The sequence below is a fragment of the Phodopus roborovskii genome, unplaced genomic scaffold, assembly GCF_943737965.1.
Source record: "Phodopus roborovskii unplaced genomic scaffold, PHOROB, whole genome shotgun sequence".
In the NCBI taxonomy this organism is placed as follows: domain Eukaryota; kingdom Metazoa; phylum Chordata; class Mammalia; order Rodentia; family Cricetidae; genus Phodopus; species Phodopus roborovskii.
In genome coordinates this window covers 4,778,150-4,803,258 of record NW_026125397.1, presented here as the reverse complement: position 1 = coordinate 4,803,258, position 25,109 = coordinate 4,778,150, and the positions used below count along the sequence as shown (strand labels likewise).

Here is a 25,109-nt window from a genome sequence, read left to right as displayed (position 1 = left end):
AGGTTCTTGGGTCCGGCTTGGTCAGGATACTGGTGTGATTACATGGTTCTTTCACCTTGAAAACATAAGGGGGAAAGAACTGATGTGAAAATCCGGTCATTGTGTCACTGGTTCCAGGCACGTTGTTCTGTAGGGGGATTCCGGAGTTAAGGCATGATGCACATACAGCATACTGTGCCCTTACTGGGGTGTTCAGGACTCTGCTGATTGTAGCACTGGTGTACTATATATGGGAGCCCTTTAATCCTGAGCATTCACTAGGTAAATTATTTCCATTGCAGTAATGACGGTCTCAGAAGTATCACTAGGGATAACTGCTCAGTTCTTCTGAATTTTTCTTGAAGGCTTCCTTGGGCCAGCAAGATGGCTCCATGAGTAAAAGCCCTTGCTGCACAACCCTGAACCCACAGTGTAAGAAGAAAGCTGATTCCTGGAAGTTGTCTCTGTTCTCTAAGCACATGCCATGGCACGAACACACACTCACACATGCATCATCATCATAAACCAAAATTTAAAAAAAAAAAAAGCCTGTGACGACGGAAATGATGTGTTAATTTATAATGTAGAACATGTTCCTTCAAGGATTCACAGTAAAGAACTTATGGAAATCAGGGTGTGGAGGTCTCTGTGCTCTGATATTCATCATTGCAACATTATTTACAACAGTCAAGATGACAGAACAAACCAAACGTCTATGAATGGATGAATGGGTAAAGAACACATAGTGTACACTTACAATGGAATATTATTTGGCCTTTGAAAAGAAGGAAATCCTGTCACATGTGACAACATGAATGAGCCCTAAGAACTTTATGCTAAGCGAAACAAGACTCAGAAAGGCAACGTGTTCATAATCCAGCTTCTGCGAAGTGAACACATTAGTAGTCAAACACACAGAAGCAGGAAGTAGAATGCTGGATTCTGGGGCTGGGAGATTGGGAAATGGAGGACATGAAGCTTTACTCTCTCAAGAAGGTTAGGTTTCTGTACCACACTATGCCATAGTTACTACTGCTATCTTATCGTATGTTGTACACAGACAAATCTCATGTTAAGTGCTTTTGTCTGGCTGTCTTAGAACTCACTCTGTAGACCAAGTTGGCCTCAAACTTAGAGATCCCTCTGCCTCAGCCTCCAGTGCTGGGATTAAAGGCATGCACCACCAGCAGCCAAGTGTTTACAGTTTTAAAAAATTATGAGAAATTATCATTTTATATCTGTACATATATCAGTCAGGCATGAAAACTAGTTCATACCGGAGTATGAAAATATTATAAATAAAGGAACAGAAATTCCTGGTAATTGTAACACAGGTTTTCATTTGTATGAAACATGATTTTAGATGTGAAAATGTCATTAAAATTTAAACAGAGTACTGGGAGTCCAGTGCTTGGTTAAAATTCTGTGTGAGACTTTGGGATCAAGCTTTAGTGATGGAGGTTTGGGGAAAACAAATTAAAAAAAAAAAAAAAAGGAAAGGAAAGAAAGCACGGGCTAGATCCTTCGGATGCCCACATCGTGAACATCGCTGTAAAATGTCCTTCGTGTAAAGCCAACAGTTCCTTATGGAGGTTCCCTATTCCGTCAGAAAGCCCTCTACAGGATGCATCGAGATCTGGATCTTTGGTCACTGTTTCCAGTTGACAGTCTTGCTATGTAGCTGAGGCTGGCCTTGAACTCCTGTCTCCATCTCCTTAAAGTGCTGGGATTACCTGTGAATACTACCCACACGAGTCTTGAGTTACACAGCACTCTCTATTGCTCTCACTTCTATGTAGCTAACACCTGAAATATTTGACATTGGTTATTCTATCTCATGCTAGCCTAACATTTCCAGATGGATAGGCCCTCATTCCTCCCATAGTTCCCAGTAAATGAAGTTAACTCTCTTTACTGAGGCCACTGCCCCAGAAGACACTGTCTCTGCCATATGAACTAGCCCTTGGGAACTCTCAGATTAGTGCCAAATTGTCACTGAAATTAGGTGCTGGTTTTGAAGGAAAGCTCATAGCTGGGGTCACAAGCATTCTATCCAACTGTGAGCAATTAAAATGTTCTGATGCACACATAAACTTAACAACCGTGAAGAATAGTCTATGACTTTTTCCTTTTTTTAAAGACAGGGTTTCTCTGTGTTGCTTTGGAGCCTGTCCTGGAACTCGCTGTGTAGACCAGGCTGGCCTCTGGCTTTGAACTCTGCCTGCCTGCCTCTGCCTCCCGAGGGCTGGTTAAAGGGGTGGGCTACCAATGCCAGGCCACTTTTTAGATTTTCTAATTGCAAAAAGTTCTCATTGTTTTAAAAATTATAAACCAAGCAGTGGTGGTAGCCCGCCCCTTTAATCCCAGCCCTCGGGAGGCAAAGACAGGTGGATCTGTGAGTTTGAGGCCAGCCTGGTCTACAGATGGAGTTCCAGGACAGCCAAGGCCCTGATTGGAGAAACAAAAAAAAATAAATAAAACAAAACAACGAGACTCTGCCATTATGGAAAATTACCATATACAACTGTCTTTCTATACTGCTGTCTGTAGCTACTTTCTGGCCTTGTGACCTTTGGGGCCCATTAGCTTATGAATGATTCTGCATCAGTTTGCTTTCAAAATATCTTTTATGTGGGAGCCATCAAGAGCTCCTTGTTCTCTGTGTTGGCATGACAGCATAACAGGCCATTCTTCATGATTCCTATACAGTGCTGTTCAAGTGAGTCCACGAATCCTTATCACCACTGTCACAGCTAATTCACCCCTGTGGGTACCACACAGAGGTGGGGAAATTCATTATTGTGCTGGGTGTTCAAAGGACACTTGTCTCTGAAGTCAGGTCAGAACCAAAGGGGTGCCCAATGCAATTTGGTTCTCTGGGATAAATATTTAGGATTTCTATAGCAGGATTTCCACTCTGAGGCTGTGGTGGCAGAGCATGTCAAAGTGTGTGCTATTATGGAATATTTCAAACATAACCACCATATTCATTTTTTAAACCTGTATTTACCTACTATCCAGTTTAAACAGTTATCAGCATCTAGCCATGTCTGCTGTGATTTGTTTATCTGGTCAGCTAGTTAATTAGTTTTTATATAGTTCAAGCTGACCTTGAACTCCTGATCCTCTTCTCAAGTGCTGCAACTGCAGATGCCTGCCACTGTTTATGCGGTGCTAGGGACCAAACGGTGCTAGGGACCAAACGAGAAACTTCATGTACGCTAGTATGCTAGGTAGACACTCCACCAGCTGAGCTAGATTCCAGACTTTCTGTCTCCCCCCACCCCTCTCCCTCCCTCTCTCTTTCTCTTTGTCACTGGGAACTGTGGGAACTGAACTCAGGGCTTCACACACAGTAAGCATGTGCTACACCACTGAGCTAGACCAAACATCCCCTCTCTAAACTACACATTTTGTTGTAGGACAGATTCTTGCTAAAATGATTACACTGGCCTTGAACTGGCCCTGTAGTTCAGGCAGGGCAAGTTTTTTTTTTTTTTTTTTTTTTTTTTAATATTTAATACTATAGTTTTGAAACCTACATGTATCACTTTGGTATTTATACATTAGAAGATAAAGGACATCAGAATATAATATTTCAGGAGATGTCAGCATCTAAAATTCTTCAAAAGACTCTAGGAAGTAAACCTGGAAATAAATCATTAATAGATTACCGACTGGAGAGACAAAAGGTCAATTTTGTAAAATGCCTCGAGTCAACAGAAAGTTCAGTGGTGGAGAGAATGCTGGAAGGGAAGTCATGTGTTTATTTTTCTGTATTCCTCTTTATCTTAATTTGAAGAACATTGGTCTAAAACAACTTGTGTGTGTGTGTGTGTGTGTGTGTGTGTGCACGCGTGTGTGTATGTGTGTGTGTTTGTGCGCGCGCGTGTGTGTGTGTGTGTGTGTGTGAGAGAGAGAGAGAGAGAGAGATGTTATAAATCACTCATGATGTTGATATGAGAAAAGCTAGGTAAGATTGTTTGAATTTGTCCCAAATTTATTGTTGACTTATTCATAATGATTTCCACGCAACTTTCCATAAATCACTTAAGCAGTTTGTGCTAAAATCATTATTTCTCCTTAATCTATGACAGAGATTCTCAAATGCTTATCTAATTAGCCAGAAAAGTAATTTTTTCTTCCACCTCAAGGTGCATGATCAAGAGCTGTGAAATGGATAGTGGGGGAGTGTATTGCACAGCTTTTAAGTTTTGTCAGCGTTTGAAGGTGGAAGTAACAAAGTGGGAAAAGTTGGTGATCAGGAGGTCAAGGAGGAAGTAGCCCTGAATAGACTTCAAACTCCTGGCAAGAGTTGGAGCGGTGAGGCGGCCATCTGTAGTTGTGCTGCCCACGGTAGGTGGGGCAGCACACACAGAAGTGTGAGAGTCTAACCGGACCAGGTGTGTTTGGGCAGTCATTGGGAGAAAACCCATATGGGAACTGAAGACTCCAGGGAAAGGATTAGGCACTAGGTTGAAGGTTTTAAATATCAGCGTGTTCTGCATGCTGTGGGAATTCTGGATCCCTGTCAGTCTGTGAAAGACCAGACGTAGAAAATACAGGAGCTGAGCTGATGTAGTTACGGTAACCCCGGAGAAGATCTGATGAGACTGTGAAGACAGGGGACTGTGAAGACAGAAAGGATAGCATGGGTGTGGAAGGCAGCTGGAAGGATTTGCCGGGACCATGAATGACAGTAAATGAAAGATGGGAGTCCCTTTGGGAGTCAGTGGCCAGGAGGATGGTCACCTAGGGTCAAAGTGGTTCCCAGCCTTTGGCTGCTGGAGTCACAGGTCTTTGTGAACTCACCTTGTATGGTAGGCCTGGGAACACATGAGGACTCTCTTCTTGTGCCCAGGTACAGTTATGTAGAGGGAACACTCACTGTAGCTCTGGGCCACTGGGTCACAGCACTTTGGCACTTAGTACTGGGACTTCACTTAAGCTGATTGGGTTTCTCATGCCTCTGTCTCGGGCAATTAAGCCTTCTTGTCACATACAGCAGCAGGGTATGACTGTCCCCATACTTTGTCACTGCAGCAAACATCCCCAGAATCTGTGCATTTGTCTTAGCAACCTCCACTGGACTAGACATTGCATTTGGATAGGGACAGCAGGAGTCTGATCAGGGGATTAGTGATGTCAAACAACTGGACAAATCTTCCTCCTTCTGTGATTTTATTCCATTTGCATTCTTATTGGTTTCAGTATTTTTCAACTTGGCCCCCATGAATGTAAATTGATAGCAGTTTACCACCCAGCCCTTTTTGCAACTCAGGACTAATAAGGTCAAGACATCCAGCTTGGATTTCTGTTAAGAAAAGAAAACGGGTGGAGGGCAGTGTCGAGGATCCAATACAGGGCTTCACACAAGCCAGGCGAGAGCTCTCTCTACTCCTGAGTTTCACCCCCACCCCAAATCAAATGTGACTGTATTGGACACCAATAAATAGAGTTTTAGGCTTGGACTTAGGGAGACAGAATGGGCCTTTCCTCACTACCTTTCTACTTTATGATTAAGGAAACAGGACTAAAGATACATATGACAGCATCTATCAATTGAGAGCTAGAATCCATGTCTTTTATTAGTATACTATTATCATTATTAGTATCTGTTGAGCCTCACAGCACTATTTTTTGTTTTGTTTCCAGTGGGAAATACTGACCTGTGCTCTTCCTCGGAACTACAAGTCTGTCCCCAGAGACCAAGTCTGTGGTATGTATTTCAAGCTGTCATCCGAGAACGGACTTTAGTTTCTCAAGACTTGGGTGTGCATACTCAAATTAACTCAGTTGTTCAGTAATCCATCACTGTGGGTAACTGATGGGACATGAGTAGAGTGCATGGACAAGTGTGGGCATAGGGACAATCCTCTCATGAAATTATTCCCTGAGGCCGTTGATTAAAGCGCCCATGGGGCGGCGGGTTTTGATTCTCTGAGATAACTTAGCTTCTTACATACTGTTTTCAGAAGTATCACCGGAATCAATGATTGCATATCCCACATCTGCATGTGTAAGTTTCAGTCATAACAGAGGGTTTTCGCGGTATTTAAAATGTGTTTTTGGCACTAAGCCAAATCTACACATCCATTCTACTTCACCTCCTTAAATTTCCTGCCCAGACATGCAGGCATTTGTGTTTCCGCTTAAGAGTCAACAGGAGACCAGGGTGTCTCAACCAAACCGCTGTGGATTTGACTCCAAAGCACTTGATTAAATCCTTAAGTGAAATTTTCTTGTGGCACAGTGTTTGTAGACTGTGCCCGACTCAGAGAGACGGCAATCAATGTGTGTTTATCGACTGGATCATTGATTTGGTGGGACTCAAAGTGCATTCAGGTTAACGATCTCAGAGAATCACAGTATTCATGTCTAGAAAGTATCTGATGGGTGATTTAGTTGAGTCTTCCTAATCAATAGATGGGGGAACGACTCTGAAAGGAATGGCGGGACAACACTGGAAACTCTGGTGGATGGGAGGTTTGTGGTGTTGGTCACACAGTACAGTGGGTAGGAGAAGCTCCATAAATTTGTCTCAGAGCACTAGAGCACGCTGGGTAAAAAATACATACAACTGGGACACGGGCTTTAGAATTATATGTACCTGGTTGAAATTTAATCTGCCCTACCCTTAACTATATGCACACATCAAGGCATGGGACTTAATCCCAGCCTTACTCTCTTCACTGGAAAGGATGGCAAAATTAAGAGCTGGGATTAAGGGCAGACTTAAATTGTAATTTCTGTGATTGGCAATGTTACTGTCCTCCATGTTCAGACCATCAGACATGTCTGCAGCAGTGACCCTTTCACAGGGGTCACCTAAGACCATTAGAAAACACAGATATTTACATTTTGATTCACAGCAGTAGCAAAATTACAGTTCTGACATAACAGCAAAAATAATTTTATGGTTGGGGGTCACCACAACTGAGGAACTGTTCTAAAGTGTCACAGCATTAGGAAGGTTGAGAATCTTTCTCCTACAGAATTGTGACGACAGGGAGGCTGGGGGATGCAGGGAGGTGGGAACTGTGGGTCAAAGAACTGCACTGTTAAAAGCCAGGCATGGTGGCTTATGTCTACGATTCATTCCAAGAAAAGGGGACTAGCATAAGTGTGTTGAGGCCAGCATGGGTGTAAAGTGAGTCCCAGGCTAGCTTGAAAAATAAACATTGCTGTTTATTGACTAAACTCTGCAAATAAGGCAGTGAAAGTAAAAAGCCTACTTCACATGCATTGCATGTGCTAAGTCCTGAGCCTAGAACTTTCTTACTCTCATACGCACACAGCACTCATCTCCAGGTATGGGCTCCACTGTCACCTGTTAGCCCATCTTTCCTCCTATTGAAATGGGAACTTCCTTTCCTTGCCCTGCTTATCGTTTATCCATGGCAGCAATTATCTCCTGAAATAACAACGTCTCATTTGTTTTCTTTGTGATGTTATAAGCACTGAGTACTTAAAAGGGGTACATGGTAGACATCTTTCAGTGTTTGCTGAATGAATGAATGAATGAATGAATGATTAGTCCCTACAGCATTAAAATGAGGATCAGAACCAGGCATAGTGATGCAACACTTGGGAGGCTGAGACAGGAGGATTACTAGGAGTTCAAAGTCATTCAAGGCTCCAGTGTGTGATCGTAGCACAAAAGCAAAATAAAGATGAATAAACTTGGGAACCAAAATTACATTCAACTTGAGTTCTTGGAATTGGAGGGCATACCAGTTACACCAAGATGTGGTTTAGCACATGTGTTTTTGTTTCTTTTGGTGTCCCAAGCCTTCTGAATTTATGGCAATGAATGTTACAGGGTGGGGTTAATTTGGAGTAGCTGATGCCTCCATAAATAACAGGAGAGATTCCCCTCCTTTGGGGTAGGGCTGTGCATGACCTGCTGTTTGTCTCTGACACTGAAATTCTGTTTGTTTTTTCTTCTTCTTTGCAAAAAAAAAAAAAAAAAAAAAAAAAAAAATCAATAACCAAAAACTGTTGGGCCTTATTCTCCTACTACACACAATAACACATCTTGCCAGATCATCTTCTGTATTGTTTTCTATGACAACAGCATATTATGTGTCTGAAAAAACAACAAAACCCTTCAAAACTCTTTGCAGAAGTTTAAGTATAATTCAATAAGTTCTTTATACATACATACATATATCAAGAAACCTCACATCAAGATTTCCTTTGCACATTTCTTTCTAACTGATAAGATTCTGGCTTCAGCAAGGGTGGACAACCATGCTAGGGTCCCATCTAAAAGGAATAGTAGGCTTAAAATATTGGTGTAGTTGTAGGCACCTCATCTGGTTTTGACCAATGTCTGCCAAAAGGAAATAACGTGGCTTGAGTAATGTTTATTCACTGGTGTGGGCTAGCAGCCAAGAGTGAAGACGGTGAGTCTCTGTTCTACAAAAGCATACTACAAGGAATGAGTCCCAGTCCTGTGTGGAACCAGAAACAGGCGTCTACTTCTCAGCCCACAAGAAGAAAACTATTTTAAATATCTCTCATTGCAAACAATACTGCACTCCTTAGTACTTTTCTTTATGAGCTTTCTTCCAAAAAGACAGTTAACAAAGGGTGTTTGTAAAAGTATGGGTCTCAGTTTTATGGGAAGCTGTCGTAGGTGAAATTTTTTCTGCTTCCTTACAGGGGAGCTGCGTCAGGGTCAAAGCCAATGTGGTTCTCCTAATTGCTATATGCTATAATTTATCATGCTTAGTTTTCTTGTAGAAAAGAAAAGCCTGATGTTTATTCTTCCATTCAGAGTATAGCCGTACAATCTGGCTTGCCAAATGCATTGTCAACAAATGGGTGACTGTTTTTTTTTTTCCTTCCTGTTATAAATGGAACTAAATATTTGCTGCTTTTCTCCTGTAGTAGTCTAACTGTACAGTACTGATGGTCTGTGGATCTAAAATATTTCTGATATGCCTTGGCTTGCATAAAAATTGCTTCTGCAAAACTGGCTCATAATCTGGCCATCCCAAGAGTCTAGAATGTTGAGTTAATTTTTCACAGTGACTCCCAGATGTTCTGGCAGAGTTGATCATAGAGGAGCCTGCCAGTGTTTATTTGTTTGTTTGTTTGTTTTAGATTTCCTTTCTTGTATTTGTTAAAGGCAATACCTGAAAAACACAGAGTGAGATTTTTCTGCATAAGTAGATATGTTATGGATATCTCTCTTACAAAGTTTTGAGTAACAGGGATGTAAACTTTTCATTTCGAAACAGGGTTAGCAGTTAGCCAAGTTAGTCATCTTTCTCCACAAGGGTTCTTTATCCAACATCTCCTTGGTATTCAGTGGGTAGGTCATTAAGCTCATGAAGAAATAAGTAGGGGAGAGTGGAGGGAATGGAAAACATTTTACAACACATGGAGGAGTGCAGGGAGTCACTGTGTACTGAATTTCAAGTTTAGGAGGTGCAGGGACTGATCCCGGTTGGACCACTTTAGTACTTGCTTCTGAGAGGTTACGAAAAACAGTGTGAGTCTGTGGACAGCCCAAAAGGAATTTCTTCCCCTTGCAGGCTATTTTCCATGACTTCCAGGTATTTCATTTAGGTGTTCTGGCAGATCACCTGCAGCCTTATTTTGACTTTTTGCCTGCATTTCCTTTTGGTTTATCTGGAGAGGACCTATCCTGAATTCTTATCCTTATAAGAATTGGTTTTGTGTTCTCTCATTCTTTTTGCTTGGGTCTAGCTTTAGAAATCCCATCTTTGTTGAACATAACTGTGGATCTAGACTCTGGACAAAGATGAACTATTCATTCCAGATATTTGCGGTTCAGAGGCTGCCACTGAAGAATGAATGATGCTACCTTCCTGTTTCAAAGCAAGGGGTGAATGTTCACTGCAGCAAGATGATGTCCTTTTCTAGGAAGTCACGTTATATGGTAGTGAAGGTAGCATCCAGGGCTTTGTGCAAGCGCTCTATCAACCGAGTTACATTCTCGGCCCCCTGGCTGATGTCTTTTAAAGACTTTCACAAAGAGCCAGGCACATTGATTCTTTCATTTTCTCTGTTCATCCTCAGAACAAATGTACACACTCATTTGTCCCATTTTGAGAGGCAGAGGGATCTGGGACAAGTTAACTTTTAAAACCTTACTGAGGAGCCTGAGATAGCAAAGCGGACAAAATGCTTGTGCTGCAAGTATGAAGACCTGAGTTTAGTCCCTAGAACCCACAAAAGCCAGCTATGGTGACACACCTTTAGAATTCCAGGGCTAGAAATAGAGACAGGCAGATCCCTGACTTTCAATGAGCCAGTCAGCCTAGCCTACTTGGTGAGCTCTAGGCCAATGAGAGACCTTGTCCCAAAATAAATTAAAAAAATACAAGGTACAGACTTGAAAGATGGCTCAGCGCTTTTCAAAGTACATGCTGTTGTAGCAGAGGGCCTGGTTCAACTCCCAGTACCCATGGGTCCCAAATGCCTCTAATTCCAGATCCCAGGGATCCTAGGAGTCCAGCCTCTGTGAGCACTGCACTGGTGAGCACATACCCCGACACAGACACATAGTTAAAAATAATAAATGACACTTAAAAACAAACAACACAAGACAGGCAGCCCCTAAGGAATGACACTTGATGTGGCTTTCTGGCCGACAGACACACACACACACACACACACACACACACACACCTTCTACCAGGAGGTGGTATGGGCAAGACAGCAGAGGAAACAGCTCCAGGGCCATCCCTCCTAGGAAACAACAAAGACCAGGCAGATGCTGTTAGGAGCAAATCTGTTAAAATTCTAGAAAACAGTCAAAGGTTTATAACCACCCCGCAGACAAGCCCTGCCCGGAAGAAAGCATCCTAGAAATGGCAGGAATGCTCCCCAGCATTTTCTAACTTGTTCTGTTTTGCATGCCTCTCCCTAGCTCAATGGCACCCCTCCAGAGTCAGCCTTCATTACCCATCCCACGTCTGGGCTGAGTTTCCCAACCTGCCTGGAAACTATCTGAAGAATGGGTGAGGGAATGTGAAGCTGAGTAAGACTAGAAAGGTGAAGGGCACCTCTAGAAAACCTTGAAAAGCAATCTGTGGCTGCAAAACTGCATGGAAAGCCAAGGAAGAAGAGCACGCTTGTTCGCTATGCTTAACAGATTCCTTTCATAGCGATACTGTCTCCACGATGATTAAATTATTACCGATGCATTTATTTCTTCCTTTTTTTCCTTTTCATTCCTGCTTCCTCCTTTTTTTCCCCCTCCAAAAGCAGGGTTTCCTTCCCCATCCCTTCTTTTCTTGTTTCTTTGAGTGAGTCACTGTTATTATTGTTATCATTATTAGTATTATTTTGCAGTTTATGAGGATTGAACAAGCCTAGGCTATTTTTTTGTTTGTTTGTTTTGTTTTTTAAAACACATAGGTCTCTGGCAGTCCAGGCTGGAAGATAGCTTCGACCTTTTCACCCACACCTACCTTCACCTCTCACATACTGGGGTTACAAACGTGTGCCACCAAGCCTGACATGTTCACTCTTGTTAGAAACAATATTTGCTTTCTTCCTAACTGGTGCAAAATAGATTGTTTTAATGACCAATTTCTTTGGAGAAAATAGTGATGATAAAACAGAACACTTTTTCTCCCCACAAAGCTATGTTTAAAAACTATTAAAGGCAGGTCTTCATTTCTAGGGCATAGAGATAAAAACAGTAGGGGAGAGTAAGCAAAAATTATGTGCCTTTTGAAAAACAAAAAAAGCAGTGTATTGCTTATTATTTGTCATTTAGATATTGCCAGGCTGTTAGCACTGCACAGCAGACACACTGCATCTTGAATTATTCAGAAACCGGCCCCAGTGTTTTAGCATAGATTATAATAGTCGATGAATGGATGAATGATATACTGGGCGTGGTTGCATCCATCTATCGAACTGAGCTATCGAGCCCGGAAGATTACGGTTGCTTCAAGAGTTTGGGGATCAGCGGGGGCAAAGAGCCTTGTCTCAAAAAGCCCAAATAAGCAAACAAATAAAGCGTAGATGATAAGCGTCTGTTTGACTTGTGCGCATATCTCACGAGCGAGCGGCTTCCGCTCAAAACCAGAAGTCGCTCCTGCATAACCAGACACACAGGAGGTTTACACTACCTTATTTTCAGCATCCCTCAAGGTCCTTCAAGAGTTCTAAAGTGCTGTTTGTAGTGGGGTGCAAATAAGTCGTTTGCTGGTCATTGTTACACACAGTGGGGGTTGCGGAAGAGAGATACAAGGGGGGTCGGTGGCACCTTGTCTCCCATCTGCTGTGTTAGGGGGTCACCTCACCTTGTTCTGCAAACCTGCCTTTCCCTTCCCAATGCTGCAAGGCGGATTGTAGTGTCCCAGGACACAAAGGAAGATAAATCAGGGCGGGCTCCCACTTAACATCTGCTAAAGTCATTCTGTCTTGCTGCCTTCATTGTGTAACTGCACGAAAGTCTCCATTCCATCAAGACTTCTTACAACTGCTTAGTTCTTATAGGAAATGGATGAATCTCTTTGGAACATTCGTGGAAGTGATGCAGTTTTATACTAAAATGATTTTCAAGGGGAACAGTAGCTCCCATCAAATAACCTGCACATATAAGGAAGAGAACATGTCTTACTAATCACTATAGCTGGTTTCTGGTGGATTCTTTCAGGAAAATGTCCATGCATGTATAAACACACATATTCATCCACAGTTATTTCCACTTGGTTTCTATGTATGTTCTGGCACCTACAGAGTGGAGATTTGTTCTCTGTGGACAATAGCAAGAATGAGGTCTCAAGTTCAGGAGTGGAAAATTAGGTTTAAAAAAGAAAAGAAAAAAAAAATTAAAATCTGTGGGTCCTGCAAAATGGCTCAACAGGTCAAGGCACTTGCTGCCAAGCCTGAAGACCTGAGTTCAATTCCTCCATATGGTGGAGAGAAGAGAAATGTCTTCTGACCTCCACACACGCTCGCTGTGGCACGCACACAATAGGTAAACAAAGAATGTAGTTTCAGTAAATCTTTGGAATTTCTTTCCTAGCTCAAGGCCCTTCATTTTGCAATGCTTGGTGCCCTCAGTTAAAAACATTGAAATATGTATATGCAAAAAAAAAAAAAATCTGTTTAAGACATGAGCATGATGAACATCTGGGTGGTGATTAACAGGCTTTGACCTTGCAATAATTAGATGCTTTGAAAAACTGGAGGACCAGAGCTCTCAGCACAGCAATTTAAGTAATTCTCCTGGAGATGAGTCAGGCTTCAGCTCTTGATACTACGGAAAATCTGCCTCAAAGACCGCTGATGCACACCAAAAATCGGTTCAAAGATTCATCGCCACAATCTCCCCCAAACCAGCAGATAATACACAGAAAAGCCAGAGGTTTCAAATATTACACACTTATCCTCCTTTCCCATGTGAAGACATGGGCTAGTGATAACAATATTTAATTAGGCTGTCTATATTTGGAAAGAAAATGATATCTAGATAACATGCAGATCTAATTTTTAAAATAGCCACATTTCAATGCAGGTTTAACAAAAGCAAATATTCTCACAGACTGTTTAACATTAATTTTTAAGACTTTTTTGAAAGCCATTATATTATTTTCAGAGCTTTAAGATGTTCCTTATGTATCTCAATTTGGGTAATGCGTCCTAATAAATAATTCATGAATCTAAGAGAATAATTTATAAACCTAGTTGGTTAAATGGTACACCTGTAATCCCAGTACTCAGAATGCTGAGGGAGGAGGATCGAGGGCTCGAGGCCAGCACCTTATAAAAATAAATAAACAATAGAGCAAATAACAGCAACAACAGATTACTGAAAACAATTTAACCTAATACTTGATTTAAAAAAAGAAAATGAGTGAGTAAATGTGATATGTAAGAATTCACATGTCCCTTACGAATTGTCATTTGTTAGTTTGTTTTGTTTTGAGGCAGGGTCTCTCATGTGTAACCCTGGCTGTCCTGGAACTCACTCTAGACCAGGCTGGCCTGGAACACCACAGAGATTGGAATGCCTCTGACTCCTGAGTGCTGGCATTAAGGGCCAACATTACCACTCCTGGCTCTTGTTTGTTTTGAGACACCATGTCGCTATGTAACCCAGGCTGGCCTTCTGGAAACTCCATGTCTACCTGCCTCAGCCTCTTATACATTGAGATTACAGTTATGGACCATTACACTTGGCTGTGAGGTGGTTTCATTAGTATGGAGAAGTATTATCCATACCATGTTTAACAAAAGAAATCATAAAGTATCTTGAAAATGAATGAATATATGAATCGGTACTTATTGAGATTATTTGAATGTTTTTATTTTATTTCCAAGTTTCTCAAATTCTTTTTCTGTTAAGATGGATTCCTTTGTAGCCAAGACTGATCTCAAACTCATTATGAGCCCTTGAACTCCTGATCTTCCTGCCTCCATATCCCAAGTGCTGGGTTACAACCATGTACCACCAGGCCCTCTCACCACAATTATACAAACAAAGAAGGAACAGAGATGGCTCTGCGGATAAAGGTACTTACAGTGGAATCCTAGAAACCTGAGTATGATTCCCAGAACCCACGTAAAGGTAGAAAGAGAGAGCTGGCTATGCAAAATTAATCTCTGGCCTTTGTATATGTGTACACACATCTCCTCACATGCACACAATTAAATAATGTGTACTATCGTTCTAATTTAAAAATTATCTATTATCTGTATTCGTGAGCCTGTTTCTCTTCTTCTCTTCTGGGACTGACTTACCTAGCCGCCTTTCATATTTTATTGCAAACAGAACAGAAATCCTGGGCCGGGGAGTTAGCTGAGTTTGGTAGAGTGCCTGTCTAGCATACATGAATCCATAGGTATCAGAGAAAACATGCAGAATGTTACACACCTACAATTCTGTCATTCCTGGGGTAGAGATAGGATCAGAACAAACCAGGTCAGCTTGACTTAAATGAGCCGCTATCTCAACAAATTAAACAAACAAACAAAACTAAAGATCCAGTCTGTTGAAACTTGGAAAGGAGTGGAGAGACGAAAGCCATCATTGGAAAAGCTACAATGTAAAGCAGCATTATAAAGAAATAATCGATGTGTGGTTGAGATGATAAGCTCACACTTCTCCCAGCAGTACCTGTTGGGGACCCTGCACGCAGGTGCATCACCCCCGTGTTTAATTCTAACTTTCTTTGGGCTTGTAGGAAAATAAGGCTGTGTGGTACTTACCCCTCAGTTCATTCTGTGTCCTCAGGAAAAATGAGACTAAGAGTGTCAATGTTCCACTGTGATGATTTCCTTTCAGTGCCCATGGGCTTTGCTCATTACTTGTGTTGGCTAATTTTCCCATGGATTCTTTCCCAAAGTAAAGCCACATGCAGGGGAAACGCTGTCTAACGGAGCGTTCCAGACAAGGTTACCTTCGGCTACTGTTCTAAAGGCCGCAACTCCCGGGGGGCACATGAACTCCAATGCCACCCTTGTGTATGCTGTCACCACTTTCAGCCAGCTTTCCCAAAATGAAGATGGGAAGATGAGGTGGAGAAAACAACGGACGTTGGAGCTAATGACCCAAAACATCCCTAAAATTGTTCATAATCTCACTAATGTCAAAGGAAATTGGCATTGTTGACTTACTGGTATTATGGAGTTTCTGATTTTTTTAAAAAAAAAGTTATTTTAGCCAGAAATTTTCTGGAAAAACACAAAACTAGAAATTCACCCAATAAGGGGTAAGGAAAAATGTCAATAAAAAGAAAGAACAGAGAAACAAAACCCAGGGTTTTTTTTATATATATGTATGCATGTATGTATGTATAATTTATATATAGCTCCCCTGTCCTATAAACACCCCTATCATTTACACTAAAAATTCTAAATTTAAACAAAATATTAACTAATTATTTGCTTAAAGGAGAAAAATAAAAATCCATAAATATAGGACTGAGGGTTTAGGTAGCCATGAAAGACTGCTTGCCTCAGACTCAGAGATCTGCCTGCTTCTGCCTCCCAGAATCTGCTAGGATTAAAGTTGTGTACCATCATGCCCTGATTTTAGAGAACTTCTTAGTGAGAAATGCTTGGCTCTCACAGAGTCTAACACAAAACAGGATAGGCCTGAAACATGAGGGTAAACAGAGTCAGACCGTCAAAATAGCACAAGGAGGTTCAGGTTTAGGCTCTGGAATGTTCTCTTGAGCCATAAAAAACAAGATAGCGTCTTCCTCACATGACTCTGCTAAGACTAAGGGATGTGTTACATAAACTTTCAAGTGGCCTCCAGGGCTAAGATCAAGGTCCCTGTAGAACTTCCTGAAGTGTAGGAGTTCAGAATAACTGTGAAGCAAATGAAGCCAGCATAGCAAAGAAAGGGGGATGAGAGCAGTGAAGAGCAAGATGAAAGATCAAAACAAATAAAAAACGAGGGATTGCTTTAAAATAACGGAACAGCATAAAAACCTCAGAGGTGTGTGTGTGTGTGTGTGTGTGTGTGTGTGTGTGTGTGTGTGTGTACTTAAATGAAGAACAAGATCAAGTGTTTCATTTAATGAGCTAGGTTATTTCTTTATTAAAGTTACTATATTATTTTATAGGTGTTCGCCTGTGTGTGTGCCTGGTGCCTGAGGAGACCAGAAGACACTGGATCTCTTGGGACTGGTGTTACAGTCATGTGCCATTATGTGGATTCCTGTGTCCTGTGAAAGAGCAGCCAGTGCTCTTAACCAATGAGCCATCTCTCCAGCCTTAGATTATTTTTAGTCAATGAATGTGTTTCCCCATGAGGGTCTGGGCAACATTTACTCTGAGATCACATGCACTGTGTTGGTTTGGGTCCACATGCATATGATGACCCTCAGTATTATCTGATTTTTCTATGTACATCTTTAAATACTTGCATGTTTGAGAGCTGTATGTATGTGAGGTGTTTATGTGTGTGTGTGTGTGTGTGTGTGTGTGTGTGTGTGTGTGTGTGTGTGTGTCAGAGGCTGACATTAGATAGCTTTCTCAATATCATTCCACTTTATTTTTTGATGCTGGGTCTCTCAACGAACCTGGATTTCATCAATGTAGCAACACTGGCTGGCCAATGAGTTCCAAGGATGCCCCTGTCTCTGCTTCCTGACGCCAGGACACTTGGCTTTTTAAGTGGACATCAAGGATGCAAGCTCAATTTCTCATGCTTCCACAGCCAGCCTTTTGCTGACAGAGCCATCTCCTTAGCCCCTGTGCAGATTTTTGAATGTGAAGTGATTGTCATAATGACAGGTTTGTTCCAAAATAAAACCAGTCATGGGAAGAGGGATTCCAGAAACTAGAAGAATGAAGTTCAAAAGAAGAAAAGAAAAACAGTTACCAGCTGGGTGTAATGGTATTATCTATATAACCTTAGCTCTCTACATGCAGAGGCAGAAGGATTACTACAAATTTCAGGGAAGCCAAGACTGCAGTGAAATCTTGTGTCTTAAAAAAGGAAGAAGGGCTGGGTGTTAGTGGAGCACACCTTAAATCCCAGCACTCAGAAGGCAGAAGCAGATGGATCTCTACACAGCGAGTTCTAGGACAGACTCAGGAGAAGGAGGAGGAGACATATAATTCCATTCTAGCACATCTTACTTAATATGAAGTAATTTCTTTACCTAGAACTGCATCTTCTTCATTTGTTATTTCTATCAACATCCTGAGATAAACAATTATAAAAATTCATCAAGGGATGGTTTGCTGAGGTATATTGCCAACACTATCTAAAATAGCTTTACCCTACGTATTGAATTAAAAGAGGGTTTCCTGCATGTTGAGTTCAGTCTCCATTCACAACTCAGAAGGCTGTTAATGCCTGTGTGGTCATGGATGTGGATGGAAGTCATCAGGCAAACTTTTGTTATTTACATTTGGACAACAAGGCATCCACTAAGATCATTACAGAGGCTGCCACAGTATTACTTAATGAATTCATTGTTAAGTATGTTACGAGCAGTTTCTCTACCAGCCTGGTCCCAGAGCCGTGTCAGCCCCAAATAATACACAGAGGTTATGTGAGTGGATGCTTTACAGTTTGGCAATTCAATGTCCCTGACCCTATCCCATAAATTAAAGTATATTTGTATGCAGTTTTTAAGGAAAGTGGCTCTTATCATAGCTTTGTTGTCTGAGTTTTTAGCGCATTGTCTGACCCCATGGAAATAGCTTTCTACCAAAATATTCTCTTCTCTCAAGCAATAGGTTATCAGAGGGTGTAATGCTTGCAATCTCATTTAAATGAGAACAAACTTGTTATGGAAAACAATATTCCATAAATAACCTACATACTCACAAAAGTTTGGAGCAATAAACATGTATCCATGTCCTTCCCAAATATGAGGTCCCTCTTTGTTACACCAACTTAGTGATATTTGGTGGGGGGTTAACAAAGATTTCTCAGCACATCTCTGGGAAAAGATTGCCTTCCAGATGGGCAGATCATCCTCTTGCAATCTCCCCTATTAACATCAGAAAAGTGAAAACCCCTCTTCCTGCCCACACAGACCTGGACTGTCCCTTGTGAGAATAAGAGATGGGGTAGATTTATGAATTCAGAAAGTAGCCACTGTCCTAGAGAATAATGGATGCTGAGAATGGTTTGAGCTCTCTTCTGGGCATGATAATGAGTAGATATGGAAACCTCATCTGAAAGCCTGTTTACCTCTCCATCTAGGTGTGTCGCTCTTCAGACACCGTTATAGTCATGCAATAAAGCAGGGCTTCTGATGACCTCTGTCTACAAGGCAGACCCCAGACTGACTAGAAACAATACAGATTCAGCACTGCCTAATAAACTCACATAAAACATTTATAAGAGACTAATTCCCAAAATCAGTCTTTCCTTTCTTTCTTTCTTTCTTTCTTTCTTTCTTTAAATTTTGATTCCTTAAAAAAAAAAAAAAAAAAAAAAAAAAAAGTTCATGCATGGAATGATGGTCCTCGGATACAAGCACTGAACTAATTAGTAATTTTAATTGATGCAACTGGGAAATAAGGCAGACCAGCCTTAATAAGCATCTCTAATCTGGAACACATTAAAGTGAATACTTTTTTTTTTTTTTTTTTTTTTTTTGGCTAGTATCAAAGTACATTGTACTTACCAACAGACAAAATGAATTATTTCACCAAATGAAAAGAACATAATTGGATTCAGGACAAGTTTGATGCATTAAGAAAGGAGAAGCTAAGCTGTGAACCCTGGGACCAGGAGTAAGATCCTGTCTGGTGTTCATCACTGCATTATCCACAGAGCAGGGGTCCTACTTAACATCTGAATATTTTAAACTCCCACACGGTTCTTCTTTTGCAGATCAAAATCAGAAATGAAAAATGATCAGATGCACTAGGAGTGTGGCTCCCCACGTTTCTGAGGAATCTAATAGCTGCATTGGCTAGGAGAGCACAGCCTGCTGAACTTCAGGAGAGAGCACATCTGGGATACCAATGATCCCAGGAGCTTGGGCTTTGGGGGATGGCCATCTGGTACAAAGGAAATCTGGACAGAGTGTCCCACCCAACAGAGAGCACAGTATTGTGCTGCTATAAAAGCAGCCACTACAGTTCCCTCTGATAACACACAAATTTCCCAGCTGCCAAATGATTTGGAGAAATACATGTGCAAAAGTGTTCACTCACTGACTCCACTCCAAACCCACCACCGGCCCCCAGATAAGAAACATGAAATCATTGCTTTCCAAAAGAGCCTGGGAATATCCTGCTCCCTTTATTGGCTCTTTTTATAATTCCTGTTGGCTATGTGCTCCTTCCAAGCTCAGGTGTCTGGTTGGTTTTTAATCTAAAATGAAAAAGCTGGAAAACTTGAAAAGCTTGGGCCCTTTTTAATCCTAACATTTCAACCTTTTGTAACTCTGCAGAAAATAGTCTGAGGCTTGAGTGACAGCTAAGTATGAAAGCATTTGCCTTGCAATCATGAGGATCTGAGTTCAGTCCCCTCCAGAACCGGTATAAAAAAGCTAGGTGAGCTAGCAGCTGCTTGCAATCCAGCGCTAGAGAGACAGGAACAAGCAAATCTTTGGAGCTCAATGGCCAGCCAGTAGTGTACTTGTGAGTTCTAGGCCAATAAGGTACTCTGTGTCAAAAGTAAAAAACAAGCAAACAAAAACTGGGGGTTAGACAGCACTTAAGGGATGGCAGTCATGTTGAGCCTTGGCCTCGACACACACACACACACACACACACACACACAGAGGAACATAAAATGATTCTCCTATCTTTTTTTCTGTGAGTTTGAGGAACATAAAATGATTCTCCTACCTTTTTTCTGTGAGTTTGTTTGTTTGTTTGTTGTTTTGTTTTTTTTTTTGAGACAAAGTCTCACTATGCAACTCAGGCTAGCCTCAAGCTCACAACCCCACTTTCTGAACCTCATGGGCACTAGATTACCTGCGAGTTCCATCACTTCCCACTTGATTCTAGTATTTTTCGAATGAAAATGCTGAAGTACAATATATACTTGTATGGTAAAAGTCCTTACATTACACAATCCCATATATAATACAATCCCATATGTAATTCATTTATACAATGAAAATGTAATGTAAAGCTAATATATATGGATATAGTCCTTTTCCATTCCTACTAAATATTTTATCTTTTAAAATCTTCTAGTCCTTATATTTGGATTTGAGGGATATAGAATTGATGGTGATGGGTTAATAAGAAAATAATAAATAGGGTGTATTGGTGTATACCTGTAATCCCAGTACTTGGGAAGCAAAGTCAGTTCAGGGTTATCCTCAGCTATGTATGGACTTCTAGGCTTGCCTGAACTACATGAGACATAGTCTTAGCACTATATATGTATGTATGTATGTATGTATATGTATATATATAATTTTTAATGCTCTAAAGATTGTTTTATTTCTATATTATCTGGGATGAAGGCACATTAAAGAATGAATGATCAAATTATAGCTGGAACAATTTATTACAATACTTGGAAACATTTTCATTGTGCCTTACAGTTTTATAATACAATCCTAGCAGAAATCAAATTATCTGTGATTTTCCCATCTTTACTGTTCATCACTCCTGACCTAATGAATGATATAGACTGGTTTGTTCTTGGAAAGTTCAGCAAACTGGGCCATAGTGTGATACATCTGTAATCCCACTGGAGGCAGAGAGACAGGAGGCCCATCATTCAACGCCAGTCTCTTCTAAATTGGGAGTTCAAGGCCAGCTGGGACTATATGAGACCCTATTGCAGAACAAAAGAGAAAAAAATTCAATAAAAATCCTAAGATTTTTATTCTCATTAATCAATGTTATTATTTTTAAAACTCTAGTGTATGGTTTCCTACACATGTGCATGTAAGGGATTAACTATGTTTAAAAAACCAGTATATGTTTACATATACATGTGCACGTAAAGGAAGTTCTTTGTTTCCCTTTGTGTGTGTTTGCTTTTTTGAGCCAGTATGCTAGCTAGACTATGTCAACTTGATACACAGAGTGCTGAAAGGAAGGAACCTTAATTGAGAAAAATCCTCCCATAAGATCCAGCTGTAAGGCATTTTCTTAATCATTGACTGTGGGGGAGGGCCCTGCCCATTTAGGTGCTGCCATGCCCTGGATTCTATAAGAAAACAGACTGAGCAAACCAACCAGGGTGAAGTGTCCTCCTCCACGGCCTCTGCATCAACTCCTGCCTCCAGGTCCTTGCCCTGTGTGAGGTCCTGTCCTGACTTCCTTCAGTGATGAACAGCCATGTGGAACTAGACACCCAAAAAACCCTTTCCTCCCCAACTTGCTTTTTGGTCATGGTGTTTCATCACTGCAATAGAAACCTGAACTAACACAAGTTGGTACCAGAACTGCTGGGTATTGCCACAACAGACCTGACCATGTTTTGGAGTGGATTGTGTAAGGACTTTGGAACTTTAGGCTAGAAAATCTCTTGAGCATAGAGAGCTCAGAGGTCTGTTTTGTTGGAGGTTTGAAGATAAGAACGTTGAGAACAGTGTAGATGATGGAGGCCTGGCTTGTGAAGTTTCAGAGGGAAGTTTAAAGACTATTGGGACCATTTACTATTTTGAGTTGAGACTGTCAGTTTGGAGAGCCGGTGCCGAGGAGTCAGCCACAATTAACAAGAGACTGGCAACACTGAAGTGAAACTCTTACATTACTGGGACAATTGATGCTGGGTAGCTGGTGATTAAGAAGAGACCAGCGTCATTGAGGTGAAATCTGAGAAATGTTTACTCAGGCCAGCACACACACCTATGTTCCAGAGGGGGCCGAGGTTTGTCCTTGTGCTGGCAGTTGAGCTTGGTATTGTTAGAGTCACCCAGGTAGTACTGGCTTTGAAGGCATGAAGGGGTCATGGAGAGCAGCTGAAGGTTGGTGCTGTGAGAGGCCAAGAGTCTACTGGTGAGGGTGTAGGTTCAGGGACAGTCAAAGGCCTGGGACCAAAGCGACCATGCGAAGAAGTTGAGTCTTGGCCAGATGGAGAGAGCCTATGAGAGGCTATGGTGAAAGTAAAGCTCAGTTGCAGTGCAAACCCCAGTATGTTGGGGATGCCAGTACCATGGGATGTCCACCACCACCAGAAGAAGCAGTGAAATGCAGCCAGCCAGAGCCTAGAAGACAAACTGAGTGCTGCAGGGGCCAGAGCTCCTTGGAGGAGGCCAGAATGAGTGAATTCCAGTAATTAGACACTGGGGTATTTACACTGTTGGAGTTTGGTTTTGCTGTGCCCAGTTCTTCCGTCTTGAAGAAGGTGTTTAAGCTTGATTTTTACAGGAGTCCACCGCTGAAAGACTTTGAACTTTTAAAAGAGATTTTGGTCAGGTGGTGGCGGTGCAAGCCTTTAATCCCAGCACTCAGGAGGCAGAGGCAGGTGGATCTCTATGAGTTCGAGGCCAGCCTGGTCTACAGAGCTAGTTCCAGGACAGGTAGGACTATTTTACAGAAAAACCCATCTCAAAAAGGGGGGGGGGTTGGATTTTTAGAAAGATTGGATTTTTCAGCAAAATAACTTTATTTCCTAACACAGTAGACATATGTCTAATATGTGTTCATCTATGCACAAATGGTTTCCATGTGTCAATGGCTTTGAGAGCTAACATGTAATAAAAGCTACCTTGGTTGAGAGGAGAAATATCTGGGTACCTAACCTTCTGAGCATATTAGACCAGCCACAGCAGAATCTGCTTCATTAGGTACGTTATGGAAATTTAAAGCTGTGAAAAGCTACTAGACTTTTGCATCTAATGCTTCTAGGTGAACAGGATGCAGCAGTCTTAGCTTGTATTGCAGAGGATCTCACCAGGGTTTGGTTTTTTTTTTTTGGGGGGGGGGGTGATGGAACCATTTATCCACATCTGCTGGCAGGGAGCAGGAGGATTCACATGGTGGTGGCAAAGCTTCCATAATAGCTTTGGTAGCATCAGGACCACCCTTGAAGGGGCTCTCTGACACTGGTGTTCATTGAAGTGATTCCTTTTCCATCTGTTTTCTTAGTCACTAATGCTTTTCGATAATCACAAGTGCTTCTTATAATGTCAATTGCCAAATCCTTGTCTTTAAATTCTGCATTTGAATACAACCTCATTTTCTGGTTTTCCATCAGGAATCTGGTACCTTCTAAATCAGTCAATGGGAGCTTCTAAGTAGCCAGGTTTCAGCCATTCAGCATCAGACACACCGTTGGCTGTGCCTGAATTGTCCACATTAATGGCAATGACTTTCCTCTAGTCAGTTTTGCCTTCATCACTCATAGCCGATATACCCAGAACTTTCACCCTGACTATTATCACCTCTTACACACTTTGCTTCCAATTTCACAAATATATTTTGGGTCATTGTTAGCACAACAGCCAGGGTGTTTGTCACTATATCCTGCATCTTCCCATGTCTAAGTGATGGTACCATAGTTCCAGATGTATAAGGGAACAAATTAGTAACATACCAGAGTTTTCCTTCTTTTTTTTTTTTTTTTAACGTCTTCCTTAATTGGATTTAAAGGATCACGTGTTGCAATCTCTATTTTTGCATTTGACCAGCATGGAACCTCAACCAGCTTGCAGAGTACATTCTTGTCTGCATAAATTTTAATATCATGAAATGGAGAAATATACTGCCCTTTCTCATTTTTTGAGGAAAACCTATTCATGAGGAAGGCACAGTACACTACTTGAGTGGGGAAAGGCACATTTCTTGATGCTGAAGCTCATGGTGTTCAAGATGATTCTGCACAGCCCCCACACACACAGCCCTGACACAGAGCCTCAGAACAAGAGCCTCGGAATGAGAGATTGTATATTTTAAAGGTACTGAAATTTTAATGTGTTTGAATTTGTAAGACTGTGGGATTTTTAAAGGTCTTTTACATTTTCTATGAGACTATTAGTGGAGAATAAGAAAGGTGTGGCTTAATAGTGATGTATTTGTGTATCAAGTTGACAAGGGGTCCGTTGTGCTGGCTAATCTTATGTTAACACACAAATGAATTATCTGAAAGGAGCAGACCAAGGTGGAGATGATGTCTTCATAAGATCCACCTGTAAGGCGTTTTCTTAATGAAGTGATTGATGGGAGGGCCCATCCAATTGTGCGAGCTGCCATCCCTGGCCCGCTGGCCCTGGGTTCTATAAGAAAGCAGACTGAGGACAGGGGAAGCAAGCCAGTGAGCAGCATCCCTCCACACCCTCTGCATCAGCTCCTGCCTCCAGGATCCTGTCCTGTTTGAGTTCCTGTCCCGACTTCCTTTGATGATGAACGGCAACATAGAAGTATAAGCCAAATAAACCCTTTCCTCCCCAACTTGTTTCTTGGTCATGGTGTTTTGTCACAGCAATAGAAACCCTAAGACAGACAGGGTTAACTAAATGACATCCATGTCTACAAATAAGAATGTGATTGGTAAAAAAAAAAAAAAAATCTCTCCTGTGTAGAAATTACAGCAGTTTCTGCTCCTCAATGATGTGGTTGCTTAGTGGTCACCTTCCTTGTTTTGATTCTGTTTTTGCTGAGCAAAAAGATCCAGAACACAGGCCCTGGGACAACCAAAGCTCCTGTCCAGTGAAAACACAGGGCAAGGAAGGGACAATGGCAGGCTGGGCACTGTGACCACAGCTCAGATCTGTGGTCTGATTTTCATGGTAGGCCTA

The 25,109-nt window shown here is 41.5% G+C and overlaps 1 pseudogene; it reads right to left on the bottom strand.

The window, feature by feature from the left end:
- Positions 1–4,196: 4,196 nt before the first annotated feature.
- On the bottom strand, positions 4,197–24,112 carry LOC127214999 (inorganic pyrophosphatase-like; annotated as a pseudogene).
- Positions 24,113–25,109: the final 997 nt, after the last annotated feature.